Source organism: Coregonus clupeaformis, unplaced genomic scaffold, assembly GCF_020615455.1.
Source record: "Coregonus clupeaformis isolate EN_2021a unplaced genomic scaffold, ASM2061545v1 scaf0605, whole genome shotgun sequence".
Taxonomy (NCBI): Eukaryota; Metazoa; Chordata; class Actinopteri; order Salmoniformes; family Salmonidae; genus Coregonus; species Coregonus clupeaformis.
The window spans coordinates 63,480-87,889 of record NW_025534060.1 but is presented as its reverse complement, the minus strand read 5'-3'; the positions used below and the strand labels follow the sequence as shown (position 1 = coordinate 87,889).

The 24,410-nt window shown below is 45.3% G+C and overlaps 1 pseudogene; it reads left to right on the top strand.

The window, feature by feature from the left end:
• The first annotated feature begins 13,883 nt into the window (after nucleotides 1-13,883).
• On the top strand, nucleotides 13,884-23,509 carry LOC123485185 (annotated as a pseudogene).
• The last annotated feature ends 901 nt before the right edge of the window (nucleotides 23,510-24,410 follow it).

The window sequence follows — 24,410 nt, the reverse complement described above, 5'->3', positions numbered from 1 at the left end:
CAAGAAAAGTTATTAAAAGTGCTGGATTTGTAATCCGTTTAACAAGGTTGGGAGGACTCAAATGTTTCAAAAATGTACAGCCTCTGTGGAGCTGCCCATTCATATCAAACAGAACATAGTTAAGCAGCTATTGGGCGAAGAGGGGAAACATACACTTGAGATAATGGCTTATTTTTGGGACCATTCTGGGACAAAAAAGGTGCTTGACAGCCGGGTGTGCATCTGATTTACGAAGTCTCTTGAATATCTCCAGCCTGGGCCTGTATTCACAATGCCTTTCAGAGAAGGAGTGCTGATCTAGATCAGGTCAGCTCTCTGTCCATAAAATAATATCACTGCCAAAACTGATCTTGGATCAGATAATTTGAGACACTATGTATACAGAGACCCAGAGCCTGTCCTTATACTCCCACCAGGGGAAGGATTGCCAATTCGTGAAATCGTCCTGGACATTTCTAACACACTGGGCCCATTTCTTTCCTCAAGGCCCTACACCGCCCATTTTTTCTGGTCCTCATTATAAAAATAATGATATTTCCGCCTAAAATCCCTCACTTAAGATAGGCCCATCACAAAGATGGACTACCCATCTGGCATTTGCCAGAATTTCCTCATGGTCAGTCCGTCTCGACCTTGCTCACGCCCAAGTCTGAACCTGAGACCAACTGGAGACATGGTCCTTCTAGTGGCTGTCATTATCCGTGAATGTCACGTACGGCCAGTTAAGTCGGCTGCCAATAGATCCTGTCTACCAACGCACCTCTCCCATTTCTGTTGCCTCTCTCGTACAACAAAAACACAGTCGTGGGTCCACTGCAAATGCACTTTGCTGCACTTAACTCTAGTTGAAAGATAAATTGATTATTTTTGAAGAGAAATGAGGGAGATTATGACATCACTTAAAGGGCATTAGGTTCGGTGATGAATGTCTGTCAAGCGTATTTGGAGTTTGTGTCGTCTGTGCCAAAATGAATCACTCTGTATATTGAATAGGCTACTAAGGGAAAACCAACACCTTCTGTTAAAGGGGAAACTGCAGTTGCTACATTTTGATATATAAATTCATTGTATACCCAGAAAATGCCTCTTAGAAATGCCTCATAAGTTTAGTTCAACTGTCTTACCCCATCAGAACCCAAAATATTGTTTGTTTTACTCCAATGTTTGTAAACTAAATAAACATAAACAAACACTATATTGCGCTAACTATCATTTTGATATCATGATGGTCAGTCCTTGCATACATAGCTCTGTTCACTAATTTGAGAGTGGTTACATTTCTCCAGCCCCATCCTTCAGCATTTTACCAAAACAGGGGCGGGAAGTTGCTTTGTTATTGTTTTGTTATTGCTTGTCATGTTGACCATGACAAAATACTGTCAGTAGGCCTATTACAGTAGCCCTTACCTTGAAACTACGTCAGCATTTTTAAAACCTTCCGCTTTGGACTCCACGCAGGTCAATGCGCGGTCTACATGAATAGTGTACAACATTCGTAATCTTCACCCGTTGGCGGAAAAAGCCACGCAATCCTTACATTCAGTGCTTAAAATGTTTTGTTCAGCAAGCTGCACGCTCTTCTTGCCTGTGTCAATGAGTGACAATGGTGCACACTATCTACATTGTCTAACAGAAATAACCGACCAATGTTGCCAGAATCAAACCCTCTTACCTCAGGCTTAAGGGATACTGCGAGATTCTAAGGTACTCCTGGCAAGATTCTGCAAGTTTTGCGAGCCAATGCTAATCTAGCAGAAATAAAATGACTGGAAGCCCAGGTACGCTAGCATACGCCACTGTCTCGCAAACTTCCAAGCCAGAAAAGGAGGACACAGAAAACCCAGCACAAAAACAACACATATAAAAACAAAGTACACACCATTGGGAGTGGTCCTCTGTAGCTCAATTGCAAGAGCAGGCTTGTAACGCCAGGTATTGGGTTCGATCCCCTGGGACCACCATATATTTAAACATGTATGCACACATGACTGTAAGTCGCTTGATAAAAGCGCTTCAAAATGGCATATTATTATTATTATAAAAAGGGATCTAATTAAATCTGAATTCCATTTTAAAGGTAGACTCAGCTAAATGATGCTGCCACGACCAGTACCGCAGATGGCTGAGATGAGCGGTAGATGCATCACTGCTCTCACACAGTCACACACAGTATTCGTGCGTGTGCACGGATTTCGTCACGCTGTTTCTACGCAGGCAGCCACGTGACCAAAACAGTGGAGAAGTTGAGCCTTTGCGCTTTAACGCCCAAGATGTTGCGGAAATTGACCCACTACGCCGTTTGCTTTCTGCATCTACATCATATTGCTGAGTCATACCTTTTAAAGCAAGGGAGTCACGTAATGAATGTTTCCAAGCTTTTTCCTGGTGGGCATTAGGAACTGGAGAAAGGGGAAACTTAAAATAGATAAAACGCATCAAATGCATAAGTCATGTCAAGTTCTATCAGGCATCTTCAGTGAAGCCCTGTAACACAATGGATCCCAATAGAAACATATGTTTGTTGTGGTCACTGGTTTCTCATCTTATGCAGAAGAATCAAGCTAAAATAGAAAGACTGTGAATCATTCCTTTAAATTAGCAGTACCCAGAATGCACCCGTCCCTATTGTTTTGGAACCAGGCAAGTCAACATCGGACATTTTTCTCAGTGTGTGTGTGTGTGTGTGTGTGTGTGTGTGTGTGTGTGTGTGTATGTGTATTGTACAGCACTCAGCTGGGATCTCTGGCTTCATTATCTGTGTTCTCAGATATGTTTCTTTTGTGTTGTCGGTGGGGTGTATCCAACTGTGACAAGCTGCTCAGCTCCGCTCGGCAAACACTAAACTTTGGAGTGGAGTCCCTGAGGATCCGGAGCGGAGCCGCACACTGACCTAGTGGGAGGCTGGACGCCAGGGGCTGGGAGCAGATCGCTGATAGGCCAGCCTCTGGGACTTAGTTACCGATTTACACACAAACCCACAGAGGAGTGAAGAGGGAGACCAAACAAAACAAAGTAATATAGGACAGTAGTTTATATTGGGGCCATATATTTTTTTGTCAAGCGGAGCATTTTGTCATGTTTTCTGCATGTTATAAGTCTAAGTCTTGGGCTTTGAGTGGAATCTCAGGAGTCGTGAAAAGACAATGTCTATTAGGCATTCATTTATTCTCAGTCTGGGTATGTTAAAGGCATTTTGGAGCCCATATGAAGCTATCTAACAAAGAGGGTTCTGTGTTAAATAAAAGTGGACTTGTCACTTCTGGATTATGATGGCGGAGGGTGAGAGGGGACTCAATGGCATGGTACATCCAGCTGTGTCTGAAAGGGATTAGCTCAGCAATATGTATCACAAGACGCTGCCAACATCGCCGCACGCACGCACACACACACACACACACACACACACACACACAATCAGCAGCTTGCTGGAAGACCGTCATCTTCAAGGGTCCCAATAGCCCTCAGTCTGGAGTGGGAGCATTTTCACGTCACGTGAGACGGACCTAACATCAGAACTTGGGGACATGTTCACGCTAATGCAGAGACACCACCAGAGTGAATTGGATGTTAACTTGAGAATTCCCATTACCCTACCTCTCACTCCTTCTCCAGCTGGTCTGTCACCTCTGTTGTGACAGGGAGAGTGACAGGGAGAGCAGGTCTGTGCTCAGCCTGGCAGGCTGGCTCACAAGAGTGAGATTTATCACTCTACCGGGGTCTGGGTGCTGAGGTGGTTAATGTCCTGGAGGAATGACACAGTCTCAGGGGGGACATATTAATGCCCAGCCAGCCTGCCCTGAGTCACCCTCACCAGTTTCCTCTGGGTTTATTGTTGTTTCAACAGACAATGCAACTGCATAGCTGGAGGGGGCAAACATGAGCCACAATGGCTTGATCTGACGCCGTTATGGACGAAAAAATCCTTTTCAAAGAATGTTCTGTATTGTGACTAACAGAAACTGGGAGGAGAGAGGGTGGCAGGGAAGCCTAGTGCCTAGAGCGCTTGGGTCTGTTGAACCAAAGGTCGCTTGGTTCAAATCCGAGCCGATTACAGGAAAAATGTGCCCTGAGCAAGGCACTTAACCATAATTTCCAGTGCCACACTACTATGACCGACCTCTGTAAAGCAACATTTCACTGCACCTTCTGATGTATGTGATAATAAAACATATTTTCCTCTCAAAAGGGTGTAAACAGTTGGAGTGCTGGAGGTACACTACAGTGTGAACCTTATGACCTCGACATAGAAGTCAAAATAACTTTCCATCTAGACTTTGGGTATGACGAATTACGTTTTTCCTGTCAGTCTGCCCCAGCAGGTGTTCCATTTACATTCTTCCCCCAGAACTCATACAAACTGAACTGTACCCCATGCACTCCCTTGCCTGCACAGACACATGGAATACATCACACAGGAGCTGAATCACATATTAGATTTTTCTACATCCCCTTTTCTCCACCCAACCTCAACCTAGTTTATACTGAGCTGTAGCCAGCACACCATACTATCAGTCAACCCTTTATCTTTTTAGACGGATAAATAGTTAGCTATCCATGCATCAATATGTGCACTGGAATATTTTGTTGTTATTCTCTCTACCATTGTTTTTTGTAGGCCTCGCCTTAATGGAGTTCAGGGGCTTGAAGGTGAGTGAGGAGAGGAGAGTGAGGGAAAGGAGGTGTGTGTGTCTGAGTGCCAGTTTGAAGGTGACAGCTTCTCTTGCATGATCATGTTGTCTGTAATGGCCCTCAGATGTGATCATCAGCCCCACTGACTGAGCACACGCACACACATCAGTGCCAAATGAAACACACCACGCGGCCACTACTATTTATTATGAAATTTCTTTTTTACACCAGTCTTCGCTTTGTATAGAGCTGGAACCCCGGGCGAGGGAGAGTTTTGTGGAATCTAAAGCTGGATCCAATTATGTTTTTCTCAAGGTTGGGGACCATGTTTTTGTTATCGGACCATGGTCGCTTGTTGTTTTCTGGCCTAGAGGCCCTCGCGCTGAGCTCCACACGAATGTTCATGATTTAGTGGCCTACAAACACACATTTCTGCTGACATGAGTTTTGGGAACTTTAAAAGGAACGGACACACCGTAGCGTTTGCCAGCCAAGAGTACTTAGCACTCTGAACATAGTGCCAGCCGACTTGGTAAACTGATTCTATGTAGAATAGCTGTGTAACACGCTCAAGGCCGGGAACAATCTGCAGACAAACAGCAGATTATCATTCCGGTGCGGTGTGTGGTAGTCCCTAAGAGAACAGAGATCTGAGGAAGTTGCCATTTCACTTTCTGTCTCAATGCTAGTCTCAATGTTAGACTATTGAGGCACGTCCGGGGCCTCCAATCAATAATGATGAAGGGTAAAGGAGATGGAAATAAAGAAAGGAAGCCATGTTGAATTATTGAGATACGGCCCGTGCCACCACACCATGCACGACCCCCGCTTCCACGGCCCATAAATCTTAGCGCGGGATGACAACATTCTAGTCAAAAACAGCAGACCTGCTCCTGACAACAGTCTTAGTTGCCCTAACCCTTCCCCTAACCTTAACCTCTTCATTTTCTCAACCTGCCACGCACTCTCCTAACCTGCGAAAAGTAACTTCGCTAGTCAAAAGCAAAAGGGCATCTGTCCTGAGAACAGTCTTGCTCTCACCAATGCCCACAGCATGTCTTAACGCCGGGATGACAACACTCTCTGGCTTAATGAGCGCTGTCGACAAAATAGCCAGCGTTTCCACCGCCAAACCAGCCACCAATCCCTCTCTCTCTTTCAACTGCCCCTTCCTTTTGAGCCGCGCCGCCTCTCGTCTAGCATCTGCAGAGGAGCTGCTCAAGTACTTACAATGTATTAGACTGTGGCTGGATTCTGGCCCTGGTGTGCTGTAATAGTTTAACAGATGTGACATGCATTAATAATTGCATGTGGCAGACAGAAATCAATACCATCGCTGAAATCTATATTTGTTTCCTGGGGGGGGACGAAGGTATTTCACAGTATTCTCACTTCTGAGAGATGCCCCCCTGCATCACACTGCAACACAACCCTTAACAGCCTTTTAACGTGCTTCCACCTAGCTACAATAGCCTGTCGTGGTGTGCAACAGCTCTGGGCAACCCTTCTCTGAAATATCTCCATTAAAGGACATACTGTAATTATGCTACATCGGCATAATTTGCCTGCTGAAGATTCTACAAAGACTTGGTCATGGTTGATGTTTACTAAGATGGTGATATTAAGTGTGCAATGGAAGTACAAGTGTTGTTAAGTCACAACGAACCAGAATGACTAGCAAGAAGTGGTGTGTGTACACTGCAGGGCCAGACTCATATTACAATACAAGAATCGGGCATCTTATTTCTGCTCTGGTCCAGTGTTATCCGACGCGACTCCACCAGATGTCATTGCTTGACCTTGTGAAACAATAGACAGCCCAGAGTGTGAATCCAAACCAAAGGTCAGCTGATATGATAAGCATAAAACTCAATCGAATCCATGAATGTCCATGACTGTCATCTGCGACTGCCCACCGTCCTTCTAGGTGTCCTCTAGAGTTTTGCATTGGGCAACTCTATACCTCTAATCCCATATGATAAAGTTCATAACTACAGTATAGGACAGAGTAGACTGTGTCTGTCTTGGCTAACAGGACTCACACCTCTCAGGAACTAGGGTTATATTATCCACAGTATGGCACTATTGACATGACAATATATGGGGGTAAAGCCAAGTTTCCTATACATAGTTGGCCTCATCCACCCTCATAGGCTACCAAATAAAGGAAACACCAACATAAAGCAAGCCTTAATGTGGCTCATTTACTCAAGAGTTTCTTTATTTTGCAGTTACCTGTACATTCCAATGGGGCAGAGGGTGAGAATAGCAGTACTAAACAAAAGACGAACAGCAAGCTCAAGCTCTATCTACCATCTGTAATACACACCTTCCTTTCTCATTTGTCCAACGCTAACATTACAGGATGAGAATATCGCTGTCAAATGATGCAGCCTCAGTCGGTTTCAACAGTTAGAAAAAGGTGGAACTCAGTGTTGATGTAATAAATATATACTGAACAAAAATATATGCAACGTTAACTATTTCAAAGATTTTACTGAGTTATAAATTATATGAGGAAACTAAAGGTCAATTGAAATAAATTCATTATGCCCTAATCTATGGATCTCAAAGATTTACTGATTTATAGTTCATATGAGGAAACCAGTGTCAATTGAAATAAATTCATTATGCCCTAATCTATGATTTAATTTACTGGGAATACAGATATGCATCTGGTCACAGATACCTAAAATATTGGCCTCAATGGGCCTCAGATCTCGTTACATGTAGTTCTGTGAATTCAAATTGCTAATGATAAAATGCAATTATGTTTGTTGTCCATAGCTCATGCCTGCTCATACCATAACCACCACTACCATGGGGAACTCTGTTCACAACATAGACATCAGAAAACTGCCACATACACGGGTTTCATAAGCCAGAGGCCGTTGTACGTACTGTCAAATTCTCTAAAAACAACGTTGGAGGCGGCTTATGATAGAGAAATCAACATTAAATTCTCTGGCAACAGCTCTGGTGGACATTCCTGCAGTCAGCATGCCAATTGTGCATGTGGCAGTGTTGTGGGACAGAACTGCACATTTTAGAGTGGCCTTTTATTGTCCCCAGCACAAGGTGCACCTGTGTAATAATAATGTTGTTTAATCATTTTTTTTTTTTTTTTTTTTTTTTTTTTTTTTTTATTTTTGTGCACAACATTTTAGAGAAATGTTTTTGTGCATATGGAATATTTCTGGGATCTTATATCATCAGCTCATGAAAGATGGGACCAACACTACATGTTGTGTTTATATTTTTGTTCAGTGCATATACACATTTACCAATATTCGTAGAAAATATACTTATAATATACCTTTTAAAGTGATGATACAAAGGTTTTGTATAATTTCAGCCAGTAGTTTAGAAATTAGCGCTCACGAGCCAAAACCAGTCTTAGAATTGTGCACAACGTCAATCATTTTGCATGATATGTTACTTAATTCCACCTGCATAACACGTTACTTAATTTGTAATAAAGTAAAGTCTAGTTTACATACATTTAAGTTGAGTCATTAAAACTCGCTTTTCAACCACTCCACAAATCTTTTGTTAACAAAACTATCGTTTTGGCAAGTCGGTTAGAACATCTACTTTGTGCATGACATAAGCAATTTTCCCAACAATTGTTTACAGACAGACATTTCACTTATAATCTCTACTGCATCACACTCCAGTGGGTCGAGTTTACATACACCAAGTTGCTCTGTGCCTTTAAACAGCTTGGAAAATTCCAGAAAATTGGGATGTCATGATGAAGCTTGATAGGCTAATTGACATCATTTGAGTCAATTGGAGATGATTCGTGGATGGTTTTAAAGGCCTACCTTCAAACTCAGTGCCCCTTTGCTTGACATCATGGGGAAAATCAAAGAAATCAGCCAAGACCAGAAACCAAATTGTAGACTCCTCCACAAGTCTGTTCAGCCTTTGGGAGCAATTTCCAAATGTCTGAAGGTACCACGTTCATCTGTACAAACAATAAGTAATGCCAAGTATAAACACCATGGACCACACGCAGCCGCCATACTGCTCAGGAAGGGAGACGCGTTTTGTCCAAGAGATGAACGCATTTTGGTGCTAAAAGTGCAAATCAACCCTAAACAACAGCAAAGGACCTTGTGAAGATGTTGGTGGAAAAAACAGGTACAAAAAGTATCTATCTAAGGTAAAACAAGTCCTATATCGATACCCTGAATGGTCAGCAAGGAAGAAGCCACTGCTCCAAAACCGCCACAAAGCCAGACTACGGTTTGCAACTGCACAGGGGGACAAAGATCGCACTTTTTTATAGAAATGTCCTCTGTTCTGATGAAACAAAAATAGAGCTGTTTGGCCATAATGACCATCGCTATGTTTGGAGGAAAAGGGAAGGCTTGCAAGCCGAGAACACCATCCTGCAACTCATGAAGTACAGGGTGGCAGCATCATACTGTGGGGGTGTTTTGCTGCAGGAGGGACTGGTGCACTTCACAAAACAGATGGCATCATGAGGAAGGACAATTATGTGGATATATTGTAGCAAATATCTCAAGACATCAGTCGGAAGTTAAAGCATGGTCGGAAATGTCTCTTCATAATGGACAATGACCGGGCATAGCTTCCAAAGTTGTAAGGCAAAATGGCTTGGGCGACAACAAAGTCAAGGTATTGGAGTGGCTATCACACAGCCCTGACCGCAATCCTATAGAACATTTGTTGGCAGACCGAAAGCATGCGAGCAAGGGGGAGGCCTACAAACCTGATTCATGCTACACCAGCTCTGTCATCAGAGGAATGAATGGGCCAAAATTCACTAACTTATTGTGGGAAGCTTGTGAAGGCATCTAAAAGTTTGACCTAAGTTAAAATAATTTAAAGGCAATGCTAACAAATACTAATTGAGTGTATGTAAACTTGACCTACTGGGAATGTGTGATGAAAGAAATAAAGTTTGAAATAAATCATGTTTTCTACTATAATTCTGACATTTCACATTCTTAAAATAAAGTGTTGATCCTAACTGACCTAAGACAGGGAATTTGTACAAGGATTAAATGTCAGGAATTGTGAAAAACTGAGTTTAAATGTATTTGGCTGGGATGTATGTAAACTTCCGACTAACCGTAAGCGCTTAAGATCCGGCTCAATCTCATTTAACAAATATATATTTTTTTCTTTATTCATATTGTATGAAAAAGGTACCAGTCCCCAGCAACAAATTTAACAAAACCTATTCCCACCCTCTCCTTCAAGAAAAGGGCAGCCATCTTATCCTCCAGCCCAGACATAAGTCATTCTATAGCATAAACTCCAAGCATGTAGCAGTTAATGGAATGAGGTCAGTGTCTAGCCATGTGATTCAGACACATGCACCCCCTTTGTTTGATAAAAGCAGCATCTGCCTGAGAAGAAAGAGGCATGGTGGAGGAGTCAAGGAGCCAAGCAGGCATGCATGACAGCTTAAGTCTCTCTTCTCTCTCCCCCCCCCCCTTTCACTCACCAAGCTGAGCCCCCAAAGACAGCTGCTCAGGGTTCGGAGCTGTGTTAGTTAGAAGAGCGCACGCAAAGAATGCTGCCTCTGGCTTTTCTTTCTTTTTTATTGAGAACCCTCCTTTCCTGGAGCTGTTTCTCTATATCAGACAGTTGCTAATGCCTGCTGCGGAGGGTGGGGGGAGAAAAGGGGGAGTGGGGTTAGGAGAGGGGGAAGGGTGGATGTACACTGTCATGTTTTGTCTACCCAACAATGTTTTGCCTGGGTGAAGGTCTGTTGTCTCAGAGAAGCAGTCATTGTATACTGCTCTAGCCACAATGGATTCGCGAGAATCTGAGTGCCAATGGGTTCACCATGTCTATACAAAGAGCACATTCAGAAAGATATATTCCTCAACTTCACTGGCGCTTCTCCCATCAGGTTCAGAAATGATGGATGTAGACTGGGAATATTATGCATCTGACTCCGTGGTATTTTAAACATTCAGCTCGTTGACTTAACGTGATTTCTAAGGGAAATTGAGATTATTGTATCACCATCTCTGGATTTCATAAAAGCTGAACTCACAGGACAGTATTACATAAAAACGGATGAATTTACTGTATATTGGACCTCCTTTTCAACCGTGCTGGTTCCCACACTGTGTGTGTGTGTTTGTGTGACAGACACTCCATGCCGACGGGCCAGCACGCTGTCCTGGGATAACTCTGCATTCTTATTCTGTTTGCCACCCAGTTGAGGTGTGACCCATTCTGTGACTTTCCTTCATATCACCAACTGATATCCACTTAGGAGCTGCTTTAAATGTATTACTCCCCTGACCCCCTCACCAAACTCAGGACTGGCAATGAGCACAGACTCATTTTACCGCTTTCCTACCCCTTAATGCAAAGCTTCACCGCCCACATGTTTTTTTTTGTCCTCAAAGTTTATAAATAATTCCACCTGGGTCCAATTTGAGGGAATGTGTTTTATTTCTCCTTCATCCGTTTAAAATAAATGTGATGTTAAGGGGAGTGGAAACTTCAGATGACATTTGAGGAATCACAGACAAACCATCTCTAGGATCATATAATACCACTTCCACATTAATTCAAGATCAGGGCTATGTGCACCATTCACATTATTGCTTAAAAGTGTAATCTTGTAAAGTGTAAACCTTATCACTGTCTGTTGTTTCTGTATTCCATGGTTAGTAATACTTCTCTCTCTCCCTCCATCTCTGGGCAGGACGCACAGAGGGCAGCCCCGTATGGACTCAGAGCAGGCCAGAGATGGAAACAGAAAGGCCAGCCAGGAGACGGAAGAAAGTCTGATACTAGCATAACTCAACGCGCCACTATCCAGACAACTTGATCACCGCTACAGCTCCAAAATGGCACCCAGCGCCAGAAGGGAGCTCATCAGCAGATCAACGGGACGGAAACTGGAACCTTTACAACAAGGCTGTGGAAGGGGTCATCAACCCAATGAAGAGACACAGGGAGAACAGCAGCAGCTCTGCCGGAGTGCAGGGACTGTTCACGCCTATAACATGATCAAATGGCGGGGATCTGAAGCATGCGCTCAGTGACCAGTCCTTACTGGGCATTCACCAGGCTAAGAATCAGAGCCGGATTTGGAGAGATTAACAGAGTAGATGGAGAGGAGATGTGGGACAAAAGGATGGTGGTGACATCATGGACGCATTTCGTGAGTTGACAAAGCCTGGGAAGTTTGACTGCGATGAGAGACAAGACTGATAAGAGAAACTGTAATACTTTCTCAAACGGAGGGGATATTTTCTCACTATCGGCGAACAAGCAAATGGCTAATGGTGCTACAGTGAGCCCCCACCCTACTGAAGGCAATACCTGGCTGCAATTCTCTAGAGAAAACTCTGTCTCAGTATTACTCAGAACAAGTGTCCATCGCACCACAGACAAGGCCGCCGGAGTCTCAACCGAGGTGGGGTTGGTCGACGCACATTAGCTCTCACTAACCAATGAACTCCTGAACTGCCCAAACAAGCCACGACGCAGCTACCTACCTCTCTTACCTCAGGGTTCCTCCCATTTCATCCCAGAGGCCTGTCTGGAGCAACAGCAGCAGACTGGGGTAGCAGCCCGCAGCTGACAAGGCAATGGATATAACAACTCAGTCACCAGATATGGTGAATGGATATTCTAACAGTTACAGAGGAGAGCACTAGCAACAGCAGCTCAAAACGGCCTCCCAACAACATCAGAACACAGAGGCCATTTACAGGAACTCTAACTATATAGAGTTTAACTATCAGAACTTTTCCTGCTCCCTCTAGAAAGCAGAGCACGCAGACACAGAGGAGAGGCCATTGGGTTCAGTCCTGCCCTTCCCCAGCCTCCAGGCATGGGGCAGAATGAGAGGAGGCACCAAGCAGCAACAGTATGGGATGGGCAGCAGCAATAGCAGACGGAACCCCCTGCAGCTGACTTCACGGCCCCCACTCCATGGGCCTGTAGCTCCTGCCCGTGGCAGCGAGCCTGACTCCAAACGCTCCCATCAAAATGGGATGATGGAAGACAAAATGATTACAGCAGCAGCAGAGAGAAGGAGCAGATCCCAAGGCCCCTAATTCCCAGATGGGCTGGATAGATCTGAACTCCCAGCCAGGCCAGATGCTGGAGCCCGACTCAGCACGGAGAACCCAGACGGGGACAAAGCTTTGACTTCGTGACCCACCGGAGGGGCCTACCAGCAACAGCAGTCGCGGTCGCCCAGTCGCCTCACCAAGTGCCTCCTGCCCAGCACACAACACTGCCCCAGAGCGGCAGCAGCAGGCCGACTCTGCCCTTCTCACATGCACCAACAGCAGCCACATACAAACACATGCCCTTAGCAGCAGTGTAATCTTCCTCCTCAACAGCAGCAGCAAGGGAAGAATTACAGCCCCCATGCAGCCAGAGCACTTATGGGCTTACCCAGATCTAGAGGAAACAACACCCAGCTTTCTTGCAGCCAACGTCCACAACATCAATAGCAGCGCCGCTGTCCTATCCATCTCAGTACATTTTATTGTTGGTCATCAACGACCCTGCTCGCAGGATTCCCAACCAGGGCAAGATGGACGGTCAACAGCTGCTGAACAAACTCAAGCTGGGAGGAATACATCAGGCTAGAAAGGATCTAAACCTCTGGTGGAGGCTACAGAGGTCAGGTGGTCAACCCCAGCCTGGGCACCAGCAGCAGATCCAGTCTATGATGAGAAACAACCCTGGGTTCAATCCCTGCAGACCCTCCAGCCCAACGATGCACAGCAGTCCCAGCAGGTGTCATGGCGACACAGCAGCAGTAATACCATGGAGATGGAGATGGAGCTGGAGATGAAGCAGCAACAACAACAGCAGCACCAACAACAACAGCAGAGGCAGTACACTCCAAGCCCCGCCTCAAGTAATAATCCAACCAGCAGCAGCCGCCGCCCACTCCGACAACCACACCTCAACCACATGGACTCCTCCTACAATTTTGGTGACCTCCACAAACTACCACCTCACTTACCACACAGTGCTTTAAACCAGCAGTTGTCTGCACAGCAACAGCAGATGTATCCCTAAAATGGAGCAGAATCAGCAGGAGTCTTGCTCAAGTTCCAGAGTGGGAGGCCTGGCACCGCTGGGACACTGGGACACCCCCAGGGGCCCCCTAGAGCACGCGGCCCCGCGGATGCATCTTCTACAGAGGCAGTCTGAGAGGGGATCTCTGGTCCCCCTCATCCACAGAGCCCTGTAGGACTCCCAAGCACTGCCTCCGGCCCATCAAGATGGAGAATGGCCGCGGTTCGAACACCCTCACCACCCAGGGATGGACCGCCGCCATTGGGATGCAGCATCAACAGCAGGCCGGGAGATGGGTATGGCAATGGGGTTATCCAGGTCAAGCAGGAGTACAACCCACAGCCCCAGATGTCAGCGCGGGCGTGAGCGGAGCCAGGAGCAGCTCCCAGCCGGAGCATCCTAGCCACCATGGAGCAGACTCAGACAGTGCATCAGCTTTCACCAGTCTTCGACAGAAGTCCTCATCAGGTCGCCCAACAAGGTCAAGGGAGCAGTCTGGAGCCAGGACGGGTGCTCTCGACCCACGCGGACATGGACGGTGGGATGGTTGGGATGGAGGACATGGGGATGGGGCGTCCTGGCTCCAATGCGATGAAAAGACCCCACCTAGATTTGACTTCAAGCAGGAACCCCTGCTCCAGAGTTTTATGAATTCCCCAATGAAACTCCTGGATACTCCCATTAAAAACCTATTGGATACTCCTATCAAGACCCATGATAACCTTCCTGCCACTTCGCGCCGGGGTGAGTCAAGTTACTTCATGTCTGTCTTTACACAAGATTATTGTCAGTTGATGCTCCAATTTGGGTATGGTTTGTCCCTTTGTGTTTTGAACAGAGTTTGATCAGTGAGAAGGACGGGGAAGGGTCATTACACTACCTGGGCCTGCTCCAAATATCAAGGCCATCCGTGACATCATGGAGACAAGGTGGGTTGTTTTATCCCGCTTCATCCCACGCAATACAAAGGAAAAAGGTTTTTCTACGAACAGTTACTGAATGTATAACTTTTCAATGTTTCCAAACAAACATTTTAACGCTGCTTTTTCTACACGCAAATAAACCAGGAATAATAATTGAACTTTTCTAAGATTTCAAACAAACATTTTAAACTTCAAGCTTTCTCAATACCCACAGCCATTTTGTCTCACTCTCTGGTCACGACTTCATACTTAGAGCACAGGTCTCCTTATTTCCAACACCACCAGAATTGAACATGGTGCCATATAAATAATGGCATATAAATCATGGCATGGATCTTACACATGTAGACATTCCATTAGTATTTAACCTGGGAATACATGTCAAGTTTGCATTTGTTCCTTCCATTTTACATTTGTATCCTCTTGTAGCTCAGTGTGACTGTGGTCCCTAGCTCAGCGTTGGTAGAGCATGGTGCTTGCAACGCCAGGTATTGCCTGATTCCTGGGACCACCTGTACGTAAAATGTATGCACACATGAATGTTTGCTGCTTTGAGATAAAAGCTACCCACAATGACATATATATCTAATGATGTATATACACTCTGAATTGCTGAGTTTGAAGCCATTGAGCTTGGGGTATATTGGCACTCCCAAGAAGTAGCAGTCCTTGTAATGAATGAATTCTTCAATGTCTCAAGGACAAAATTGACATGCAGGTTTGTTGTTGTTGTGGGGACCGCAATATTAGTAATCTCAAAAAAATTATATTTCAAGGGGGAAAAATCATATTTTTATTTGTATGTTTAGCTCACATAATATAATTTAAAGGTATGCATTAAGGTGTCTGTAATATAATAAATGTGGCAAAAACGAATGTAGATATTAATGAATGCATTTCTATAGCTTCCAAAATATTTTTTACAACGGTGGGGGAGTGCCAAGATGGAGGCACAGTTGCTTCAACACAGCGCCCCCTGTTGATCATCTAGTGTATATATAGATCATTGCATATATCATATATATTTACATTTACATTTATGTCATTTAGCAGACGCTCTTATCACATTTAATGTGGAGACGTTTCAATCAGAACGCTCTGTAACGCTTGTACACCCTGGAACAGACCCGATTTACACCCACACTTAACACACGTTGTTCATAGCCTCATTTTACTGCCATACACTTCCATATTGCCATATCACATGCATCTACTAAACTATCATTCTTGCATTTGAAGGTCTGGGGCTAACTGGAAGTGCCACTGGTGGGATTGGAAAAGTGGTGTACACAGGCAAGGAGGGAAAGAGTACACAGATGCCCTATAGCCAAATGGGTAAGTGTCAATGAAGAATGACAATATCTCCTAAATGTGTTTTTAATTATTGTCATGGCTACAACGGATAGGTGCAGGGAATTGTGTTGTTTCACAGGGTCAGCCATAGTAGTACAGCGCCTCTGGAGCAAATTATGTTACTAAAATCTAAAGACTATATAAATAGAGTGAATTACTCTGAAGTGGGCCTGCTGTAATATGTACCTTCCATACTTTGGTTATCACTGGGATCAGACAGTATTGGTTTAAGAATAGAGCTGGCAGGTGGCATTTTATTAAAACGCTTCCTTCCTTCAATATGCAGAATATATGACAGATTTTTCACCTTTTACGAATTCGAATTAGCAACCTTTCGGTTACTGGTCCAACGATCTAACACCCAGGCTACCTGTCGCCCAGTTGGGATAACCGAAATTAGAATAGAGGATTGGTATATAGAGCAAAATTGGATAATTGTGAAAATGTACAATTGTAATTTTAAGGGAAACGTTACTGTATCCGGCTAAGTATCTTTAGACCTGGATCCTCTGGGAAAAGGCACTTAATATCAATTAGATTTACCTGGATATACAGTGAAATAAAATACATTAAAGCTACTGGTGTGTTCCAGGTGATCCGCGGCAGCGTGGACGAAACTCCTGGTTCTGGTGTGCTGAGCGGGAGCGCCACAAGTGCGTAGACGGCGTGCATCGCGGTGATCATCCCGATCTGAAGGCTCCCCACCACCATGGCCGACCAGCCCTACATGGGCTCAGAGACAACCCTGACGACATCACGGAGCCCTCACTCCAGCTTGCGTATGTGCCATCAACGAGGAGTAAGGGGGCCTTTCTGTCCTTGCCTCCAAAATCGTAATTTCTAATCATGCCATAAAAATGTGTTTAGACAGCTGAACCAAGCGCACACATTTTCTTTGACACCGACAAAGTGCAATAATCCAAGCACATTACTGAGGGGGACTGTAACGACATTGTGCCACCCATTGCTATGTAAATACAATACACTGCAATATAGTACACTCAAAACAGGAAAGATGCCTCACAGGGGAATATAAGTAGATAGTTCAAAATGTACAACAAGTGCAAAAATTAAGGTAGCTCATTCAGACCAACAGATGCATATCCGTACTCCCAAAGTGATATGAAATCCAGGCAGTTTAAGGCCCAATTTATTTATTTCAATTTACATTGATTTCCCTTATATGAACTGTAACTCTTAGAAATTGTTGCATGTTGCGTTTATATTTTTGTTCAGTACAAACAAGTTCAAATTGGAATATAATACCGGAAAACAAACTCTAAGGCAGTAGATGGGGGATACATGATAACAACAACTGTTTAACTGGACGACCAGGCATGACACAAAAAGCTGGGCATTAGGTCAGATGATACGCCATAATATCAAAGGCCCTTCTCCCCGGTCATGGTACCAATGAACAGAACAGCTCATTCCACGCCACTCCCCATCCGCTGCCTCCTGGGGAGCTTTACTTTACGAAACCCCAAAAACCCTATCTGGGATGAGTTACCTGGTGGTGAATTATTATTGATAGTTGAAGGCTATCCAACCCAACCCGTGATGAGAGAGTGAAGCTGTAACTACATTACTTACTATGTCATAGCGATGCTTGCCCAAAGCTGGTCCTTCAGAATCATCCTACAGTCAGTTTAGACACTCCAATGCTTTATCCTCGTCTAGCCTGGTCTCCGATTCTGTGCTGTCTTGCCAACTCCTATGGTCATTTGTTGGCATGACAATGACCACGCAACAGGAGTTGCCAAGACAGCACAAACACATCTGGGACCAAGCTATATTCCATGTCTAACACAGCTAACTAATTGAGTTGTCCTAGCGCTGTACATGGCTACACTGTCAGTAGAACGCTTTAGTTCTCTCTTCTAATGCACACAATGACTGCATTAACTATTCTACTGGCAGCAGCCGCTCCTCAACCCCGCCCAAACAGGATGGGTAATGAAATCGGCCTCTACAGGAGCGCATGTGTTATGGTGTAAGTGCTGTTTCAGCGTGGATGTAACAAGTCATTCACAAATAGAAACAACTGCCTATAGTGTGTAATATGAAGGCACACCCTGCTAGCCAAAATCAACGTGTTATTTTCCATTTTCTATGTTATTTACATAGGCATCAGACACAGAACGGACAGGCTTAACTGCAGGTTTCCGTACATTCTTTTTCCAATTGCTAGGCTGACTCATAAGTAAAAGGTATAGGCGTTAAGCTTTGTGTGTTCAAAAACCACCAAGCCCTTCCACTGGGAAGGGATGCTTAGCTCCTATATAAACCTCAATTACCCATGCTTACGTATTTGCAATTACAATTACATTTGATTTAAGATAGTGTGGGAGTACACGTAACAAACCTTTATTGGAATGGTAACCGCATTCACCTGGTATTTGGAAATGTATATAAATTCACAGCAATGTGTTTGATTAAATATTTATACAAAGGATTTAGGAACCAAGCCTCTTTGACAATAAATAGTAGCTGTTGGATTTAGGGTTTTGACAAATTTTACTTCTAGGAGGGGAGCACTTGCTAAATCTTAGCATGGAGTTTTATGAATAGCATTCAAATGAGTTGTTCCTTTCGAGCAGGAGGATGTAAAAAGTGCTAGCATACAACGCAACATGCAAACAATTTCAAAGATTTTACGGATTACAAAGTTCATAGAAGGAAATCCCAGCCCAATTGAAAAAAAATTGAGAAATTCTAATTTATGGATTTCCCACATGACTGGGCAATGGGCAAATGGTGTGGAACTGGGAGGGCAAGGGCCGTTCACCCACTGGGGAGTCAGGGCTCCAGCCAGACAGACATTTCTGGGATCTTTTATTTCAGCTCTTGAAACATGGGATCAACACTTTACATGTTGCGTTTATATTTTTGTATAATAGCGTGGCAGGTACCTGGTATAGAGTTCATTGGGCCAATAACTGCAAGGGTCGCTTAGATTTAACGCCGACATAGGAGAAAATCTGTTGATGTGCCCTTGAGTGCGCTAATTGCTTCTAAGCTCGCTGCTGATAATAGCAGATCCCGAGAAATGTCTCCATGCGCACACAAAAGTGTATATTTGTTTACATCCCTGTTAGCGAGCATTTCTCCTTTGCGAAGATAATTCAGCCACCTGACAGGTGTGGTATATCAAGACGCTAGATTAAACATAGCATGATTCCTACACAGGTGCACCTCCTGCTGGGGACAAAGGCCACCTCTAAAATGTGCAGTTTTGTCACACAACACAATGCTGCCACAGATGTCTCTGGAAGTTTATGACGCGCAAGCTGCAATTGGCATGCTGACCGTGTGAATGTCCACTACAGCTGTTGCCAGAGAATTGAATGTTGACTTCTCTACCATAAGCTGCCTCTAACGCCATTTAGAGAATTTGGCAGTACGTCCAACCATGCCAGCCCAGGACCCCCACCCTCCGGGCTTCTTCACCTGCAGTATCATCTGAGGCCAGCCAATACCCGAATAGCTGATGAAACTGAGGAGTATTTCTTGTCTGTAATAAAGCCCTTTGTAGGGAAAACCTATTCTGGATTGGCTGGGCCTGGCTCCCAAGCAGTGTGGGCCTTTGCCCTTCCAGGCCCACCCATGGCTGTACTCCCTGCTCAGTCATGTGAAATCCATAGATTAGGTCTAATGAATTTATTTAAATTGACTTGATTTCTTTTTATGAACTGACACCAGTAAAATCGCTTTGAAACACAATTCATGTTGCTTTTAATATTTTTGTTCTGTATAATGATTATTATATAATGGGAGTTTATTCTCTCATCCTTGCTGTTTAGGAGGACGTGGTGTGTACGCTGGGCTGGGACTCAGAGGCCTGTGGAGCTTCCTTCTCCTTCGGCTGTTCCTGGAGCATGTACTACAATGGCTGCAAGTTTGCCAGGAGCAAAATCCCATCGCAGAAATTCAGGCTAACTGGGGATGACCGAAGAGGTGAAACATACAGTACATACTGTACAATTCATAAACATATGTATTTAGTGTTACCTAATTATGCGCTGCCAGCCATAAAAAAACCTACGCTGAAATAATGTGTTTTGCTTCTCTATCAGGAAGAAAGGCTGGAGCAGAACCTTCAGAATCTGGCAACCCCAATGGCCCCCACATACAAAACTCCTGGCACCAGATGCCTATCAAAACCAGGTAAGGATTTCTTGGGCATACAGCCTCCATGTACAGCACTGCAAGACATTTGAGATGTATAGCATTAATCGTCATCATTAACAACTGAACACTAGCTTTAAAAAAAACCCTGTAGCTATGACTCATTTATGAAGAGCCTATAAATGAAATGATTTATTAGCTTGAACAGTGATAAGATTGATTTAGTGAGACTAACTTTTATGCTCGGAACGTGATACCTGATGGGCATCATCCATGTCTTCTCTTTGCACTGAGGGTCGTGGTTCAGTGGGGCACACCGAAGTTTTGCAACCGCAGACGTAAATTCTCTGTGTGTTCATTGGACAAGTTCAGGCAGTACCTCCTCCATTTTTTCAAAACATTTTCTACTGAACACAACCCAGAGCCTTTTGACATACTGGTACTTAACCCAGTAACCCAGATTTTCTTCTACGCTAGATACAGAACAACTCTTATCTACACTCAGTGCTGTGACTCGGCTAGGGAATGACGCCACCTGTCTGCAGAGACAGTGACTAACGCCTATATTGTTCGGGTCCACAGGTGGAACAGGCAAAGGGCGCCGGACTGCTGTCTGGGAGAAAGAAGGAGGGGCGACTCTTTCTCCGGGGTCACCGCCTGTATGGACTTCTCTGCGCCCACGCTCACAGAGACCTCCACAACATGCAGGGGGCAGCACTGTGGTAAGCCAAACCTAATCATGGCATAGAGTAAAATGCCAATACATTATTGTATCACCAAATGATTGAATCTGCTGGGAGAAAAATTAAGAAATAAATACTGCAATAAACAGAAGATGCCTCCTCTTCCCAGTGGACATTCAAATATTTAAAAAATTTAACACACTAGTCAAAATAATTGTCGAAAGCAAACAGAGCACTCAAGCTTGTCCCCCAGGTGCGTGCACGCTAACCAGGAGGACAAACCGCCAGATCGGGAAGATCCCAGAGGAAGAGCAGTTTGACGCTGCTGCCCCTCTGCACAAGGCCTCGTCAACAGACGAATTCTGGCAGCCAAGAGGGGCAGCAGGAGAGCTGTCAAGACGGGCGCCATCCAGGTGCTCATCGCCCGCCGCCAGAGATCCAAGCACGCTTCCCGAGCTGCGAGCGAAGTCCTGTCGGCAGAAGAAGCTGACGCAAGCCGGGGCTGCCGTGAAACAAGAACCGCCGGGGACCTACACGCCGCTGAAGGCGGAGAGGAAAGCCCCCACAGGCCATTAAGCGAAATCTTAGTAGCACTGGTGAGAGCATAGCCTGGTAGAGCACTCCTGGGACAGGTGGTGGAGATTTACACAGTGTGTGGGTCCAGACACAAGACGCTGATGAAGGAGGACTGGTGATATTTTAGATCAGAGGACACAGACGATACTGTTGTTCTCCTCCGGCACTTTCGCGTCCCATCAGCCTCTACCAGATGGGATCTTTATGATCGATCAACATGCATCTTTGGTATCATCTTGTGTAATGACTGGTGATATCGTAGAAGGCAGTCTACAGTATTTGTTTGCATTTTATATGTTATGCTTGAGGCCCTGTGTTTTTGGAGCAATCATGTCACATGACCTGGAGCATAACCTTTTTTATTTAAAGCTTTTTCATCAAACTGTCCCTTTTTCTTTTTATGTCAGATAGTCCAGCACCCTCCTCAGACACAATTGCTTGCACTTTCAGTAAATTTAATTTCTGGAAAATACTTAAAATAAATAAAGGTACAAATTTAGGTCATGTGACATGATCTCCCAAAACAGTGGCCCCTAGTTATACTGCCTGTTTCTAAGACGCGTTTCCATCGCTCTCTCCTCCTGGGTCCAAATCCAGGCGCCGAAGGGAACGACCCCCCAGCCACCACCAGGTCAGCCGCCAGGTCACATCTTGGGGCCCACCTCCAGCAACAGAACACCACTTCCCTCACTGGCTCCTCCCATCCAGCCAGCCCCCAGCCTCCCGCCTCCCCAACCATCCCGGCCCCCTTTCCAAGCACTTCCCAAGCCAGGTAGCATGTACACCAAGCCACCAGCCTCAGCAAGCCCTTACCCCTCCCCTTTGCACGTACCTCCACCTCTTACATGAATGGGTCTAATCCAGCGAGCTCCTTACCCCAGTCCCATGACGCTCGGTAAGCCTGCCTACCAAGCTGGGTACCAGTGTAACGTGAGGTACGCCCTTGGACAACTACCACCCCTACTACACTTCGAACCCAAAGCACCTGGACATGTACTGCCAACAGAGCCAGGAGCGCTTTACCCCCGACATGCAGGTATGACGGCGCACCAACGCTATGGGGTCAGCTACCCCGCGGTATGGCGAGCCCGGTTTACAGATCAATGGTTACAGCAACTGCAGCAGCATGAGGTCGGGCATAGCCACCCCATGAGCCCCTACGGTCCCCCTCGCATGGTCCCAGCGGTCTCCCCCGACGCCCACTACCTGGATGCCCTCTCCAGGCCGCCTCAGCCCACCCACCCGGGCCTGGACTATGCAGCAGCAGTGGGAGCAAAGGCAATCAGTTTGGTGGGTACCCCAACCCCTACTCCTCTCCCAGAGCGCCCAAATGTTCCCCGGGCGGCTCCCCAGGACCCTTCCCGTATGCAAGTCAAGACCAGATGCGGCCTCCAAAGCACGCAGGCATGACACCCACGCAACAAGGGCTCCAGGGCTCCCCAATGAGAATCCACCACCGGGGTTCCCCCCGATCGAGCAGGAGCCCGGGTTGCCTCGCCAACGCCACCGCGCACCCAAGGAGAAGCCGCCATGTGGTCTGACAACGAGCACAACTTCCTGGATCCAGAGATCGGCGGGGTGGCTGTGGCGCCCAGCCACGGCTCCATCCTCAGCTGAGTGTGCCAAGCGGGAGATGCACGCCACCACGCCGCTAAAGAACCCCAAACGCAACCACTCTGCTCGCATCTCCCTGGTGTTTTACCAGCACAAGAACATGAACGGTATGGCTAACGGCCTGGCGCTGTGGGAGGCCAAGATGGCCGAGAAGCAACGGGAGAAGGAGGAGAGACGCCGAGAGGAATCGGGCCGAGGCCGCACGGTGACGCCCGCAAGAGCACTAGGGGGCTAAGGGGAGCACCCGAGCTGCCGGAGCAGCAAGGGGAGCCTCCGCAAGCGCTTGCCATATCCAGACCATGGAGAGGTCCATGTCGCGCACCACCAACACTACGCCAACACGCCGCCGCCACGCTTACCGAGGTCACAGGGCCGTACAGCCACTTCATATCTAGACAAGAACATTCATACTATACTGTAGGGTTCACCACCAAGAGGAATAACACTGAGAATGAAACTCACGGTGTTATTCTGATGGTGTGCTTATACAAGAACCCCAAGCACTCACTAGCCTCTACAACACAGCGGCATCCTCTCTCTCCCGAACGGCAATAGAGGAAAGGAAGTGCCAGAAGAAACGCTTGCCATCAATTGGAAGTCGCAACTACTGCTATACAGTACATCAGGTCTGTCACCTCTGAAAGATCAGACTTCACTGATTGGTTGGTTGACCCCCTCTACTAAGGAAGCATTTATTATTTGGTTACTTTTACTAGATACACACCAACATTTCTGGGTGCTTTGCAGGTCCAATCCATCAGGACTTCTATATTTACTCGGAAACAAAGTTTCATTTAGGTGGGCTTTCTTTTTTCTAATTAAGCTTCTTTTTATTGAGATATAATCTTGACATACTGTAAAAAAAACACTGAACTTTGTGGATACACCACAATAACGTGCTAAAAGTGGAGCTTTGTCTTTATTATACAGTGTTGTTCAAATGTCTTCATGTTTGAACCAAATCAGTTTGTATAGATAAACGCGTTTTTCCAGATGTGTGAAAAAGGATGAAACTGAAAATACTGTACAGACAAAATATCATCAGCAAAAATGAATTCTAAGAAAATCAGTGTTTCTGAAGTGCTACTTTGATATTGAAGGTGAAATATTGATAAGATCTTCTGATCAGATGATTAAAAACTTGCCTTACAGTTACAACTAAACTAATTATTTTCTAGGACATGAAATTGATAATAGATAGACAAAACTTGATCTGAACTACATTGTAGCCTATCTGTAAAACAGAATATCATGCAAATTGAATTTGTACAATTTTTACTTTCTGGTGCTTCTCTCAGTTTCACAATTGTTATGTCCTTCATATTGTAACGAGTCATTCTAAAAATGGTGCATTTTTAGACTAATATTTCAAAGATCTTTTTAAAAAATGTGATTCTACATTCTCTCAAGGGTTATTTACTTTGTTGTCAGCAACTGTTTCAGAGTTCTTGACCAC